This window comes from Ambystoma mexicanum, chromosome 1p (genome assembly GCF_040938575.1).
Source record: "Ambystoma mexicanum isolate Mex_15411 chromosome 1p, UKY_AmexF1_1, whole genome shotgun sequence".
NCBI lineage: Eukaryota > Metazoa > Chordata > Amphibia > Caudata > Ambystomatidae > Ambystoma > Ambystoma mexicanum.
The window spans coordinates 53,562,806-53,574,819 of record NC_090921.1 but is presented as its reverse complement, the minus strand read 5'-3'; the positions used below and the strand labels follow the sequence as shown (position 1 = coordinate 53,574,819).

Genomic DNA, 12,014 nt, shown 5'->3' with positions numbered 1-12,014 from the left:
CACCACTTCATGATTTCTAAAATCGCCTCCATTTGATCGTTTTTGTCTGTGTGGTCCTTCATAGCAATGTCCCCAAGGCGGTTTTGCCATTGAAATTAGATTTCTGCTTCCCGTTCAACTCTAGACACTAAGTGAACGTTGTTTTGTTCCAAAGACGAGACTTTATTTGTCATATTGTGCAGCAAGGCATTTTGATCTTTCACAGTCTTGTTTACTTGTTCCATGAGTTTGATAAAAGGAATCAATGCCAATGATGTTGCCGCTAGGACATTGTTATGGATTTGAATTCCGGCTGCAACCGATAAATTCTCTTTGGAATGATTAACAGACTCAGATTCAAGATTTGACTGTTCATCATGTCTGCTAGAGCACCATTCATTTCCTGTCGCTTGCTGAGCTTGCTGGGATACTTTAGTACTGCAGTGAAATCGTAGGTTCTCAGTCGGTTCCTTGGAGGAGCTTGATTGTGATTTTCTTTTTAACGTAGTATCAATATTTTGGATATTCTGAGAATCTTTTTGGTGGGGTGTATTTGTCCAAGATTTAAGCGTGCCATTAGGATCTTGCGCGAACTTCACTCCTTTTTCGCTGTTTGCCAACAACATTTTTGTTGGAAGCAATACATTCTGTGGGGCCGTAGAAAAGCTGTGTATTAATTTGTTTTTAACTGCTTGATAATCCGCAGTCAGCCTCTCAGTTAGCCGCGCTTCGCGTCCTGCTAAATCTCAAGACTTTTTTTGTGGTTTTTCGTAGAAGGGCCTGTCAGAAGAGAGGGCAACGAGGGCGCTGGTGGAAGGGAGTCAGGCTGACGTGAAACATCTCTTCCACATACGTCTGCCTCGTTTCGAGACATCGTAGTCTCAGCAACAACTCTGCTGTCTGTAGGGCTGTGTATAGAATTGTTGTTTAAAGGCGGGACAAAGGAAAAGTGTGTTTGGTTTCCTAATCCATTTGGTAGTTTTAGAGCCAGAAGTTCAGTGTCTGTAACATCAAACGGAGATAGAAAGGAGGCGGTGTCAATTTCGATCATCGCCGGTGGCGCAGGTGGCACCGGTAGATGATGATCATTTGCCCCAGATATCGCTATATTTTGGTCAAGATCAAATGGGGCTGTATTTAAGGACACCTCTCCCACAGTCTCACTGCCCACACCACCCAACATATTTGCTTGGGAAACTTCAGGCAAGGAGTCGGGCAACATAGTCTGAGTGGCTCGATCAATTTCATCTCTATGTGCCTGGGACGGCAGCTGCTTTAAGTTTTTGTTCACAACCAATCCTGGGAGACTTTCCAGTTGATTAGTCATTATGTCGGCAATAACATGTCCGAATGTTTCCGACAGGAGTACATAAGGTTTAACATTCAAGGACTGCGATGTCGGTGCTTCAGCCAGAACGTCGACCGACAACATTTCACCAAGGTTTACATCAGCTGGGGCAACGTTCGAGTCGGCATTCAAGTCGGCCCCATTCAAGCTCACCACAGAAACTCGCGGAAGACAGCGAGGCGGTGGTAAGTTGTACCGGATTAGGAAGGGGAGGAAGGGAGGAAGGGGAGGAGGGGGAGGAGGGGGTGGAAAGGCAAGGAGTGTCTGCCACAGCAGACAGGCAGGACAGGGGGGGCAATGAAGGGAATGTGGGATGAGGGAGACGGGAAGAGGGAGCAACAATGTTCACGCCAGCTGTTGAGATGGAAGCATCGGCTGTGAATGAAAGCTCGGACTGATTTCGAGTGTTCAAAGTTGTTTGCCGCGTCTGCGCCCGTACATCAGTAACCATACTTTCCTCTTACCGGTAATCCGACAATTCAATGCCTTACATTGCCTTATGTTGGGGGTGTCCTCGTCGATGATGTAGGCAGACTGGAGGCTGACTGGACTCAGCTCTGGACTCCGTGCCGCGCTCCGCGCTCTGGAGGGAGTTTTAAACAGGATGCCACTGAAGATAGAAAGAGGTTGAGCACATAGTGCAGCTCCTCACAATGACTGCTTACTCCCAAAAAAACAGCAAGGACTGGAGGCTGACTGGACTCAGCTCCGGACAAGAATATAGCACTCACAAACGAAGACAGGTTCTCTGTGCTAATCTAGAATATTAAAGGCCACATACAACAAAGCCAGATTGTTTTCAGCTGATATGGTGCAGTCTTAAATTTAAAAAAAATACATGACTCTCTGCCTGCCCTTTGAAATATGGGGGTTTTACCCCCGAACATCTTTTTAACTTGTGCACGCGTCCAAACCCGCCTCACATACAAATATACACGCGCAGACACACACCTTCTCCCCAGCCCGCTCCCCAATACAAACACTATCCCACAACATACACAAATGCAAGCAAACGCCTCACAACCGTCGTCCCCGTCGCGCCTGTCAGACCCTGTGCACAATGGTGCGCGGCAGAGGCGTGATAGTTAAGGTTTAGAAAGACCGCTCTGTGTGTTCTCAAAGCAATATTTCTAAATCTGTCTTTTTTAATTTTCAGTCAAATGAAAAAAATACCTTTTCATGCCATACGAGTCCCCACCGTAGGTCTCTTCACAACCAAGATGAACGCCAATTGGTGCAGGTTTAAGCAGGTTTTGAAAGTCAGCATTGTTTGGAGAATCTCTTGCATCTGCTTGGACAGGGAAATTCCTCTTCCCCGTATCCCCTTGACCCCGGAAGTATTGCGGCACATAGAGAAACTGCCATGCAAGGCGATCATGCTTGTCCCGGTGTGCACGTGGTAGATTTGGCATACAATAGTGTTCAAGATGACAGTCATGGATCCGACCCACCTGCAGGCTCATCTGACACTCCGCACAAATCCAGGTGGGAACAACCTATATCATGACACAGGATTCCAATCATTAACAGCTTGACTGCTGAACAGCCCTACTTCTGGAAGACCGAGTTATTTGGCGAAGAAATGTCAGTTTTTGCAGAGGCAAATCCCCTTCAACAAGGAAAGTTTACAAAAGTAAAATAGACGCAACAGCCTCTGCAGCATTCCTCTGAACATTGTCAAAGTACTGCAACTACTTCCTTTTTTGGTTGCAGTAGGGATTGCCCGCCGCCTCCATCAAGGTGCACCTCTCAGTGACTACCTTCTTCAGTTCAGGTCAGAGTTCTCCATCTCTGCTGCCTGACCCAAAGGGTAAGACATTCCTGGACAGACAGGTCTGCATGCTGCCAAGGGAGGACAACTTCTATGCATTCTGTTTTTAGAAGATGTGGACCCAAACGCTGCAGGGAGAAACCGTTGCCACCTGCAATTGAATTTTGTTCCATGTATTGGGCACCTATATGTAGATGACACCACAATATTGGATTTGACCCCGGCTGGCCTTCAGCAAGGACTACACTATGCTGAAGAATACCTGGGCATGCATAGGTTGGAAAATAAAATCAAGTCAAGAATGATGGTGTTTGTGAAAAAAGCCAAGTCAAGCACATGCCCACCTAATAATTATAACATAGAAGGATACCTGGGACTAACATGTATGCATTGCAGGGAGTGGTCTGCTCCTACCAGGAACATAGCCGCAAAATCCCTCCTAAAGTCCAAAGGACCACTAAAATGTTATTAAAAGTACAGTGGCTTCAGACTTGGCAAATGCCTTGCGGTTGATGCATTCAATGACTCTACATGGCCGCAACATTTGGGGCCATGCACAATCTTGTGGCAAAAGGCACATTTCTAAGGCAGCTTGCAGGCCTTCCCCCAGGAGCACTGACTGGAGCACTGGGGATGGAACTTGTGGCCTATTTTCTAAAGACCCCTCTGGGATTGCCCGTGAATGTGAATGCTGGGTTATCTGAAATGGCTGCGGCTCATGCCGTGCCAAAATCCAAGTGGTATAATGCCGGCATTAGACTGCGGAAAGGCTTGGTGGAGCAAAGACAGAAATAAAGACATGAGCTGCTTTAGTAATCTAAGCAGCTTGAGAAAAGGAATTCAATTAAAGGTGACTATAGGGGGAAGCACAAGCAGAAAATACAAAAACCTCAGAACAAAATGAAATAGTTACAATGAATATGAGCACTCCAGATACTGCCTGAGCACACGACACGTTACGTAATTCCACAAAGTATGAGGTCATAGTCAAAGTAATGATGAAATACTGTTGTTTTCATTAATATGGAGAAATCTGAATACAATATATGTGTTGTTGTTGTGGGAGAGACCCAGGCTTTCGCCACTAGGAAGCCTTACACACAATGACAGAATAGTGATTCGCCACCCATGACTGAATGGAAAGTAAACAAGCAGAACGTGAGGAGAGAATAGAGTCAGACAATAAGAACAAGAGAGAAGGTTTTGGGAATCAGTAGGATGCAGGAGACAGGGAAAATCGAAGGAAGAAATAATAGCAGCGAGAGGGGTGGTGTAGAGAGAGAAAAGAAGAGGACCCAAGACAGAGCCTTGAGGGACACCATGAGAAAGAGGATCAGTAAATGATGCAAACTAGACCCCGCATGCTAAGGGTTATGGGAGGCAGGAACCTTGAGTTCAGAGAAAAGGCTACTTGACATGTGGGTCCACAGTAACCCACCTTCTGCTGGTTGGCAGGCTTGGAAAGGTCTCGACTCTCACTCAGCATGCTAAGGGTTATGGGAGGCAAGAACCTTGAGTTCAGGGAACGGGCTGCTTGACATTTGGGGCCTCAGTAACCCACCTTCTGCTGGTTGGCAGGCTGGAAAAGGTCTTGACTCTCACTCAGCATGCTAAGGGTTATGAGAGGCAAGAACCTTGAGTTCAGAGAAAAGGCTACTTGACATTTGGTTCCACAGTAACCCACCTTCTGCTGGTTGGCAGGCTGGGAAAGGTCTTGACTCTCACTCAGCATGCTAAGGGTTATGGGAGGCATGAACTTTGAGTTCAGAGAATGGGCTACTTGACATGTGGGGCCTCAGTAACCCACCTTCTGCTGGTTGGCAGGCTTGGAAAGGTCTCGACTCTCACTCCAGCATGCTAAGGGTTATGGGAGGCAAGAACCTTGAGTTCAGAGAAAGGGCTACTTGAAATGTGGGGCCACAGTAACCCACCTTCTGCTGGTTGGCAGGCTTGGGAAGGTCTCGACTCTCACTCCAGCATGCTAAGGTTTATGGGAGGCAAGGACCTTCAGTTCAGCGAAAGGGCTACTTGAAATATGGGGCCACAGTAACCCACCTTCTGCTGGTTGGCAGGCTGGGAAAGGTCTAAACTATCACTCAGCATGCTAAGGGTTATGGGAGGCAAGAACCTTGAGTTCAGAGAAAGGGCTACTTGAAATGTGGGGCCACAGTAACCCACCTTCTGCTGGTTGGCAGGCTTGGAATGGTCTCGACTCTCACTCCAGCATGCTAAGGGTTATGGGAGGCAAGAACCTTGTGTTCAGAGAATTGGCTTCTTGACATTTGGGGCCTCATTAACCCACCTTCTGCTGGTTGGCAGGCTGGGAAAGGTCTTGACTCTAACTCCAGCATGCTCAGGTGATGTGCATCAATGTAATAGACATGCACTGAAACGTGGTATTTCAGTCATATATATGAAAGCACACATGCTTTAGAAATATGGATCTGATTTTGAATATACATATGCATGAGGTAAATACCGAAAGTTGAAACTGTGCTCTTCTGCCCTCTTGTAGGTGTAATGGGCCGGCCACAGGGTTACCCAGGTAAGTGCCAATTTGTATTAATCAGTGTCATGTTTTGGAATGTTGTCCCATGGATACATGGACAGCATGATGTGCTCTGCTCCAGTAACAGTTTAAAGGCTCCTAGAGAACATTATGCTTCACATTAGTTTGACTTGCCTCTACCTGAAGGTCTAGGGTTTCTCATCAAGTCCTGGGCCAGTGCATAAGGAACTACGTGCAGACAGTTATTAGCATCGAGAAATGTCCTCAAACGAGCGGGGAAAATGCATGCTAACCTTGCATGCCAGGCGACTAATGATTGGTCATTGCTAGCTTTCCAGGGAGAGCATTACAATCAGTGTCTAGTGAAAAAGCAGCACAAAGTGTATCGTGGCAAAAGAGCCTATCGCACACACATGGGTTTTCTGATCATTGAAAACACAACAGCCAGTACAATCACAGCAGCCAGTACACTCAGAGAGCCTGTACAATCAGAGAGCCAGTACAATCACATCAGCCAGTACAATCACAGCAGCCAGTACAATCAGAGAGCCAGCACAAACACAGCAGCCAGCACAAACACAGCAGCCAGTACAATAACAGCAGCCAGTACAATCAAAGTGGCCAGTACAATCAAAGTGGCCAGCACAATCACAGCAGCCAGCACAATCACAGCAGCCAGCACAATCACAGCAGCCAGCACAATCACAGCAGCCAGTACCATCAAAGCAGCCAGTACAATCACAGAGCCAGTACAATCAGAGAGCCAGTACAATAACAGCAGCCAATACAATCACAGCAGCCTGTACAATCACAACAGCCAGTACAATCAGAGAGACAGTATAATCACAGCAGCCAGTTCAATCACAGCAGCCAGCACAATCAAAGCAGCCAGCACAATCACATCAGCCAGAACAATCACAGCAGCCAGTTCAATCACAGCAGCCAGCACAATCACAGCAGCCAGCACAATCACATCAGCCAGAACAATCACAGCAGCCAGTTCAATCAAAGCAGCCAGTACAATCACAGCAGCCAGCACAATCAAAGCAGCCAGCACAATCACATCAGCCAGAACAATCACAGCAGCCAGTTCAATCAAAGCAGCCAGTACAATCACAGCAGCCAGTACAATCACAGAAGCCAGTACATTCAGAGAGCCAGTACAATCACAGCAGCCAGTACAATCAGAGAGCCAGCACAGACACAGCAGCCAGCACAAATACAGTAGCCAGTACAATCAGAGAGTCAGTTGCGGTCAGTAAATTCATAATGCTTTTGAATTCAGACCCGTGAAAAGCATTATGAAGTTACTGACCGCAACTGCGAAGGATTAGAGTTGATCACTTACCCTACAGGACACCAGCTGGTAAACTCTGCCAGACTGGACTTATTTGTCAGATGGAATACTAACTATTCGTTACAAGCCTCTGATGAAGAGCACGTGCATGCTCAAAACACGTGTTAGGCTGTATTGATTCAACTATCTGCCAATATACAAATTTGGGCCTCTAAAGCACAAGTTGATAGTTCACATTTGGTGCTGTGTGACTGACTTTGCATTAACCCATTTGTGTCTTCCCTAGATCCCCTAGCAGACTATTCATTATTTATTTTATTTCTGCTTAAAAATGTAGTTCTTCTGCCACCCAAGATCCTCGCATAACTATGTCCTTAGGACATCATAGGAGGGCCTGTCATGCATGTAGCACCTGTGTCACCGGGTAATGAAGGAGAGCACACTGTCCTTCTCACAGCCAGGGACGAGTCCCAATATTTGACTGTGTATTTGTAGGGAACCATCCTGTTTTTGCATCAATCTGCAGGCAGCATGTACCGCCCTCCTGGAGGATGGCCGACATCCCAAGTCTGGTGCGGCTAGTCTGATCATGCTTACCCCATGTTTATCATTAGCAGCACTCTGCGTCCTATCTTCACTCCTAAGCTCACTATCATACCTCATGTTATTCCATTCTCTGCAGTATGGTACCATATCCTTAACCATAGACCTAGAACTACCAGTTCTCATAGTGAACTTCTCTTTGGCCTATTCCACTCGAGCAACAACCTGAAGGTCCTTGGATCCAATTGTTCTGAAGGTAGCTGAGACAATATTAATGGCTGACCAGTCACCAAAGACGCTATTCATTTCAATGAACTTGCCATTACCACCTTACTCAAGTTACAAGTTCAATAAGATCAAATCAATTTATCACATGGTCAATTCTCTGTGTCATGTCCTCTCGTCACGGAAAACATAGGCTCAGGACTGCTTCGTTCCATCGTTCTGAGCCTGAGCAGGAGGCAGTGATTGACACAAATTTACTCATTGAGCAGGTTCGATTGCCAATGATTTTCATGCTTCTCACCTTGCCTGGTCAACACTGGCCGCTCTTGTTTCTTGCCTTTTTATATCCCTCTTCTTAATAGACACCATCAAATTGACATTCTGAGTGTTCCACAGGGAAACTCTGTCTAGATTCACAGGTTTCTGAACGGGTCAGTTTTAACTTAAGCCTAAAGCTTAGGGGACACACTTGCATAGAAAGACAATGCAATGCAGACATGGCTGAACATGGCTGCATTTATTCAACATTTGTTTCCATCCAGCAATGTTTGTAATATTACTGGGAGACCTTCATACTGTCCACGAGCCAGAGGCATTTCTAATGACCTGGAAACTGTTTCCATGCCCCTGTCAAGCTGTAGGTCTAACCTGGGCAGATGTTGCTCAGTTATGAGACCCAGCAAAGTAAGGAATATATGGGTCAGTTATCAGAACCCCCCTGTTCCCCATTCCCCATGGGCAGCTGTGGTACGAGCCAACTGCCCCAGCATGATGGACTGCAGGGGCAGGTGACAAGCACCAGAGTCGCACAAACTCCACACTACGGCCCCATGATATAATGCAAGATATCTGGATCCCCGTCAACACAGCCTGTCAAACAAATGCCAAACCTAGATCAAATCAATTGCCACAGTAAGCAGCTAAATCATCAGTACGGACTAAGAAACTATACATTGCCTTTCATAGTTTAAGGAGATGAGCAACTACAATTCAGAGTAATTCATTGTGAACAAATTAAGAACCAATTCTGCATTGAAAAATGTGAACCAATAAACTCTTCAGAATTTTACAGTAAGACATCAAAGGAGCTGGGATGGGCAAGAGGGAAAAACAAATCTTGCTGGACACAACAGGGCAGGACAAGAGGCTGCTGCCAGGCCCCTCTACCCTTACATGCGGCACCCACCTAGCGACCAACCCGCTTCTCCCATGATGTCATTTCGGGGGGTTTTCTGAATTACCGGAAGGGCAGTGATGGAGGCAACACGCCATTCATGCACAGTGACGCCTAATGGCCGCAACCCCAGAGCTTGTGGCGTCTTCTCTATTCTTGCTTATAACCTGGTCTCTGCTAAATTTAGAATGGGGCTTTTCTTAAACCCTTGTCTAGTAATTTTCTTCTGCCGAAAGGAGGCTTTGTGACTAAAAGATTGCAAATCATTCCCTCCTTCACATTGTACAAAAGGGACGGCCACGTTTTGTAATACAGCACTAGCATTGCGTGACACAGAGCACGTGCTAATTTCCGCAAAGGATTCCACCTCGCTGATGGCCCTTAAGTTAAATGTGAAGTGAAGCAAAGTGTGTTTAGTGATTACTGACTCTTGGTGCGAGAAGACATGTTTAGCGTTGGACTCCCTGTTGCTTTGCCCTGGGAATTTGCTGCTGTTCCTTTAGGGAACTACTTTTAAAACCTACGACAAAGCACCACAAGGTGTGGTGAAGTGTGTTTAGTGTGTTAAGTTGGGCAGGGTGGGGAGGCCGTATCCACCACGTAGAGCCTGCTTGCAGGCTGGGAAAGGTCTTGACTCTCACTCAGCATGTTAAGGGTTATGCAAGGCAATAACCTTGAGTTCAGAGAAAGGGCTACTTGACATTTGGGGCCGCAGTAACCCACCTTCTGCTGGTTGGCAGGCTTGGAAAGGTCTCGACTGTCACTCAGCATGCTAAAGGTTATGGGAAGCAAGAACCTTGAATTGAGAGAACGGGCTACTTGACATTTTAGGCCACAGTAACCCACCTCTGCTGGTTGGCAGGCTGGTAAAGGTCTTGTCTCTCTCTCCAGCATGTTAAGGGTTATGGGAGGCAAGAACTTGAGTTCAGAGAATGGGCTACTTGACATTTGGGGCTTCAGTAACCCACCTTCTGCTGTTTGGCAGGCTTGGAAAGGTCTTGACTCTCACTTCAGCATGTTAAGGGTTGTGGGAGGCAAGAACCTTGAGTTCAGAGAAAGGGCTACTTGAAATGTCTGGCCACAGTAACCCACCTTCTGCTCATTGGCAGGCTGGGAAAGGTCTTGACTCTCACTCCAGCATGCTAAGGGTTTTGGGAGGCAAGATCCTTGAGATCAGAGAAAGGGCTACTTGAAATGTGTGGCCACAGTAACCCACCTTCTGCTGGTTGGCAGGCTGGGAAAGGTCTTGACTCTCACTTCAGCATGTTAAGGGTTATGGGAGGTAAGAACCTTGAAATCAGAGAACGGGCTACTTGACATTTGGGGCCACAGTAACCCACCTTCTGCTGGTTGGCAGGCTAGGAAAGGTCTTGACTGTCACTCCAGCATGCTAAGGGTTAAGGGAGGCAAGAACCTTGAGTTCAGAGAAAGGGCTACCTGACATTTTGGGCCTCAGTAACCCACGTTCTGCTGGTTGGCACAAAGTGTGGTGAAGTGTGTTAAGTTGGGCAGGGTGGGGAGGCTGTATCCACCACGTAGAGCCTGCTTGCTGGGGCCTGTGTGCGTTGTCCTCCCCCACTTCCACTAGGGAACTCTTGGGAATTGTCCTTCGCCGTCAGTGTTGCAGTGCGTGGTGAGTAGACTTTTCCTCACCCTTATCTGCTTCTATTCCCTGCATTAATTTAAAACCATTGAAAAAATGTAAACACAAGCGCTGAGTAGTTCCTTTGCGAAATGCTGTAAAACGTAATCGGAGCCCGACCGTCATGTCAGTAACGCACCTGATCTTCCTCACCCAAAAAAAGGCAAACTAGAACTTGTTGTTGAGAAACAGTCTAAAATCTCTGGCTCGTTTCCCGTTACTGAAATAGTGTCTGATGAGAGCACTAGATTTATTCACTTGCCTTCCATTTCTTCCAGTCAAGAAGACATTTTGGAAAAATAATTTCTGAGATCATTCTCCATTGACCACGATAATTCTCTTCTGAATGTGTGTGTTGGTCTACAGAGGAACTCACTGGGTGGTACAAATGAGCAACCGAATGCAGCTATTGGCTTTGTGTAACGCTCACCTGATTCCCGTAGAGGCGCCGGTCTTGACTGGGCGTATACTGTATCTTCAAAGGTGATGTGTAACACACGGCTGGCTCTTTGGGCTGGACCTCTGTGCACTGTATGTCTGACTCGAAGGGTAAGATATCTTAGGTAAGTGAACGCTGTGCTCTCCATCTGCCTCGGGGCAGGGTGCTGTAACCAGTTTCTTCACTGGATAAGGGGAGCAGGCCTCTTGACTTCAGAGGACTGCTGTCCGTCGTTTACTGCACGAACGGTAAGTTTCGAGTAATTCTAATGTCTTTAAAGTCTTTAGTAATGATGTCTCTTGTTTTGCAGGGTTCCGCGATGGCGGATGACGGGCTGAAGTGAGTTGAAGATGGAGCCCGTGTGATGAATAGAAGCACCTGGAAGCACGTAAGTAAGCGCTTGTTGCCTGCTTCACGATGCGCTCTAACTGTCTTTTTATTTTGCAGGTACAAGTTCGGAGCAGCTGCAGGGTGCCGGAATACCCACTGGGTTAGATGTGGAAACGAGTAATGGCACGTGAGTATTAAAGTTCCCCAATGTCTCTAAACGCACCTTGTTTTGTCTTTCAGATGTGGGATGCAGCGCCGAAGGCCTCCGGAGCGTGCGAAGAGTTGGTAAGCTTTTGTCTTTCAGATGCCGGAATGCAGTGTGAAGACCTCCGGAGCGCACGAAGAGTAGGTAAGCCTTTGTCTTTCAGATGCCGGAATGCAGCGCGAGGCGTTGGTGACAGCCGATGGACCAGGTAAGTGAAGAGCTGTCACTGAAGACCGTAATGCTAACCTGTTCTTTCTTGTCTTTATAGGTGTTGCTGAAGACTGGATTCAGGATGGTAAGCCTTTTTCCTTAGGCCCAGGATCAGATGCAGAAGACACGATGAGCGTTCTGCTGCAGAGGATGCAGAATAACGCAAAGCAAGATTCATCCATCGGGTGTGGTTTAAATAGCCTCCTGTAGTGCTTAGGTGTCTCCTTCCACAGCCACGCCTAGGTAAGAAAAGAGTTCCTGCTTTCCAGAAGAGTTCCAGTGTTCTGAATCTAGGGAGTGGCTCCTGCCCCACCCAACAGGAAAAGTAGTTCCAAACAGAAG

General features: G+C 47.0%; 1 long non-coding RNA gene across 1 annotated transcript in view; it reads left to right on the top strand.

The window, feature by feature from the left end:
* LOC138580422 (uncharacterized) overlaps window positions 1–12,014 on the top strand; it is a 47,501-nt gene that overhangs the window by 21,163 nt on the left and 14,324 nt on the right. The window contains exon 2 of the long non-coding RNA XR_011304309.1: window positions 5,614–5,643. This is a non-coding gene — a long non-coding RNA (uncharacterized lncRNA). The remainder of the gene's footprint in view (window positions 1–5,613; window positions 5,644–12,014) is intronic.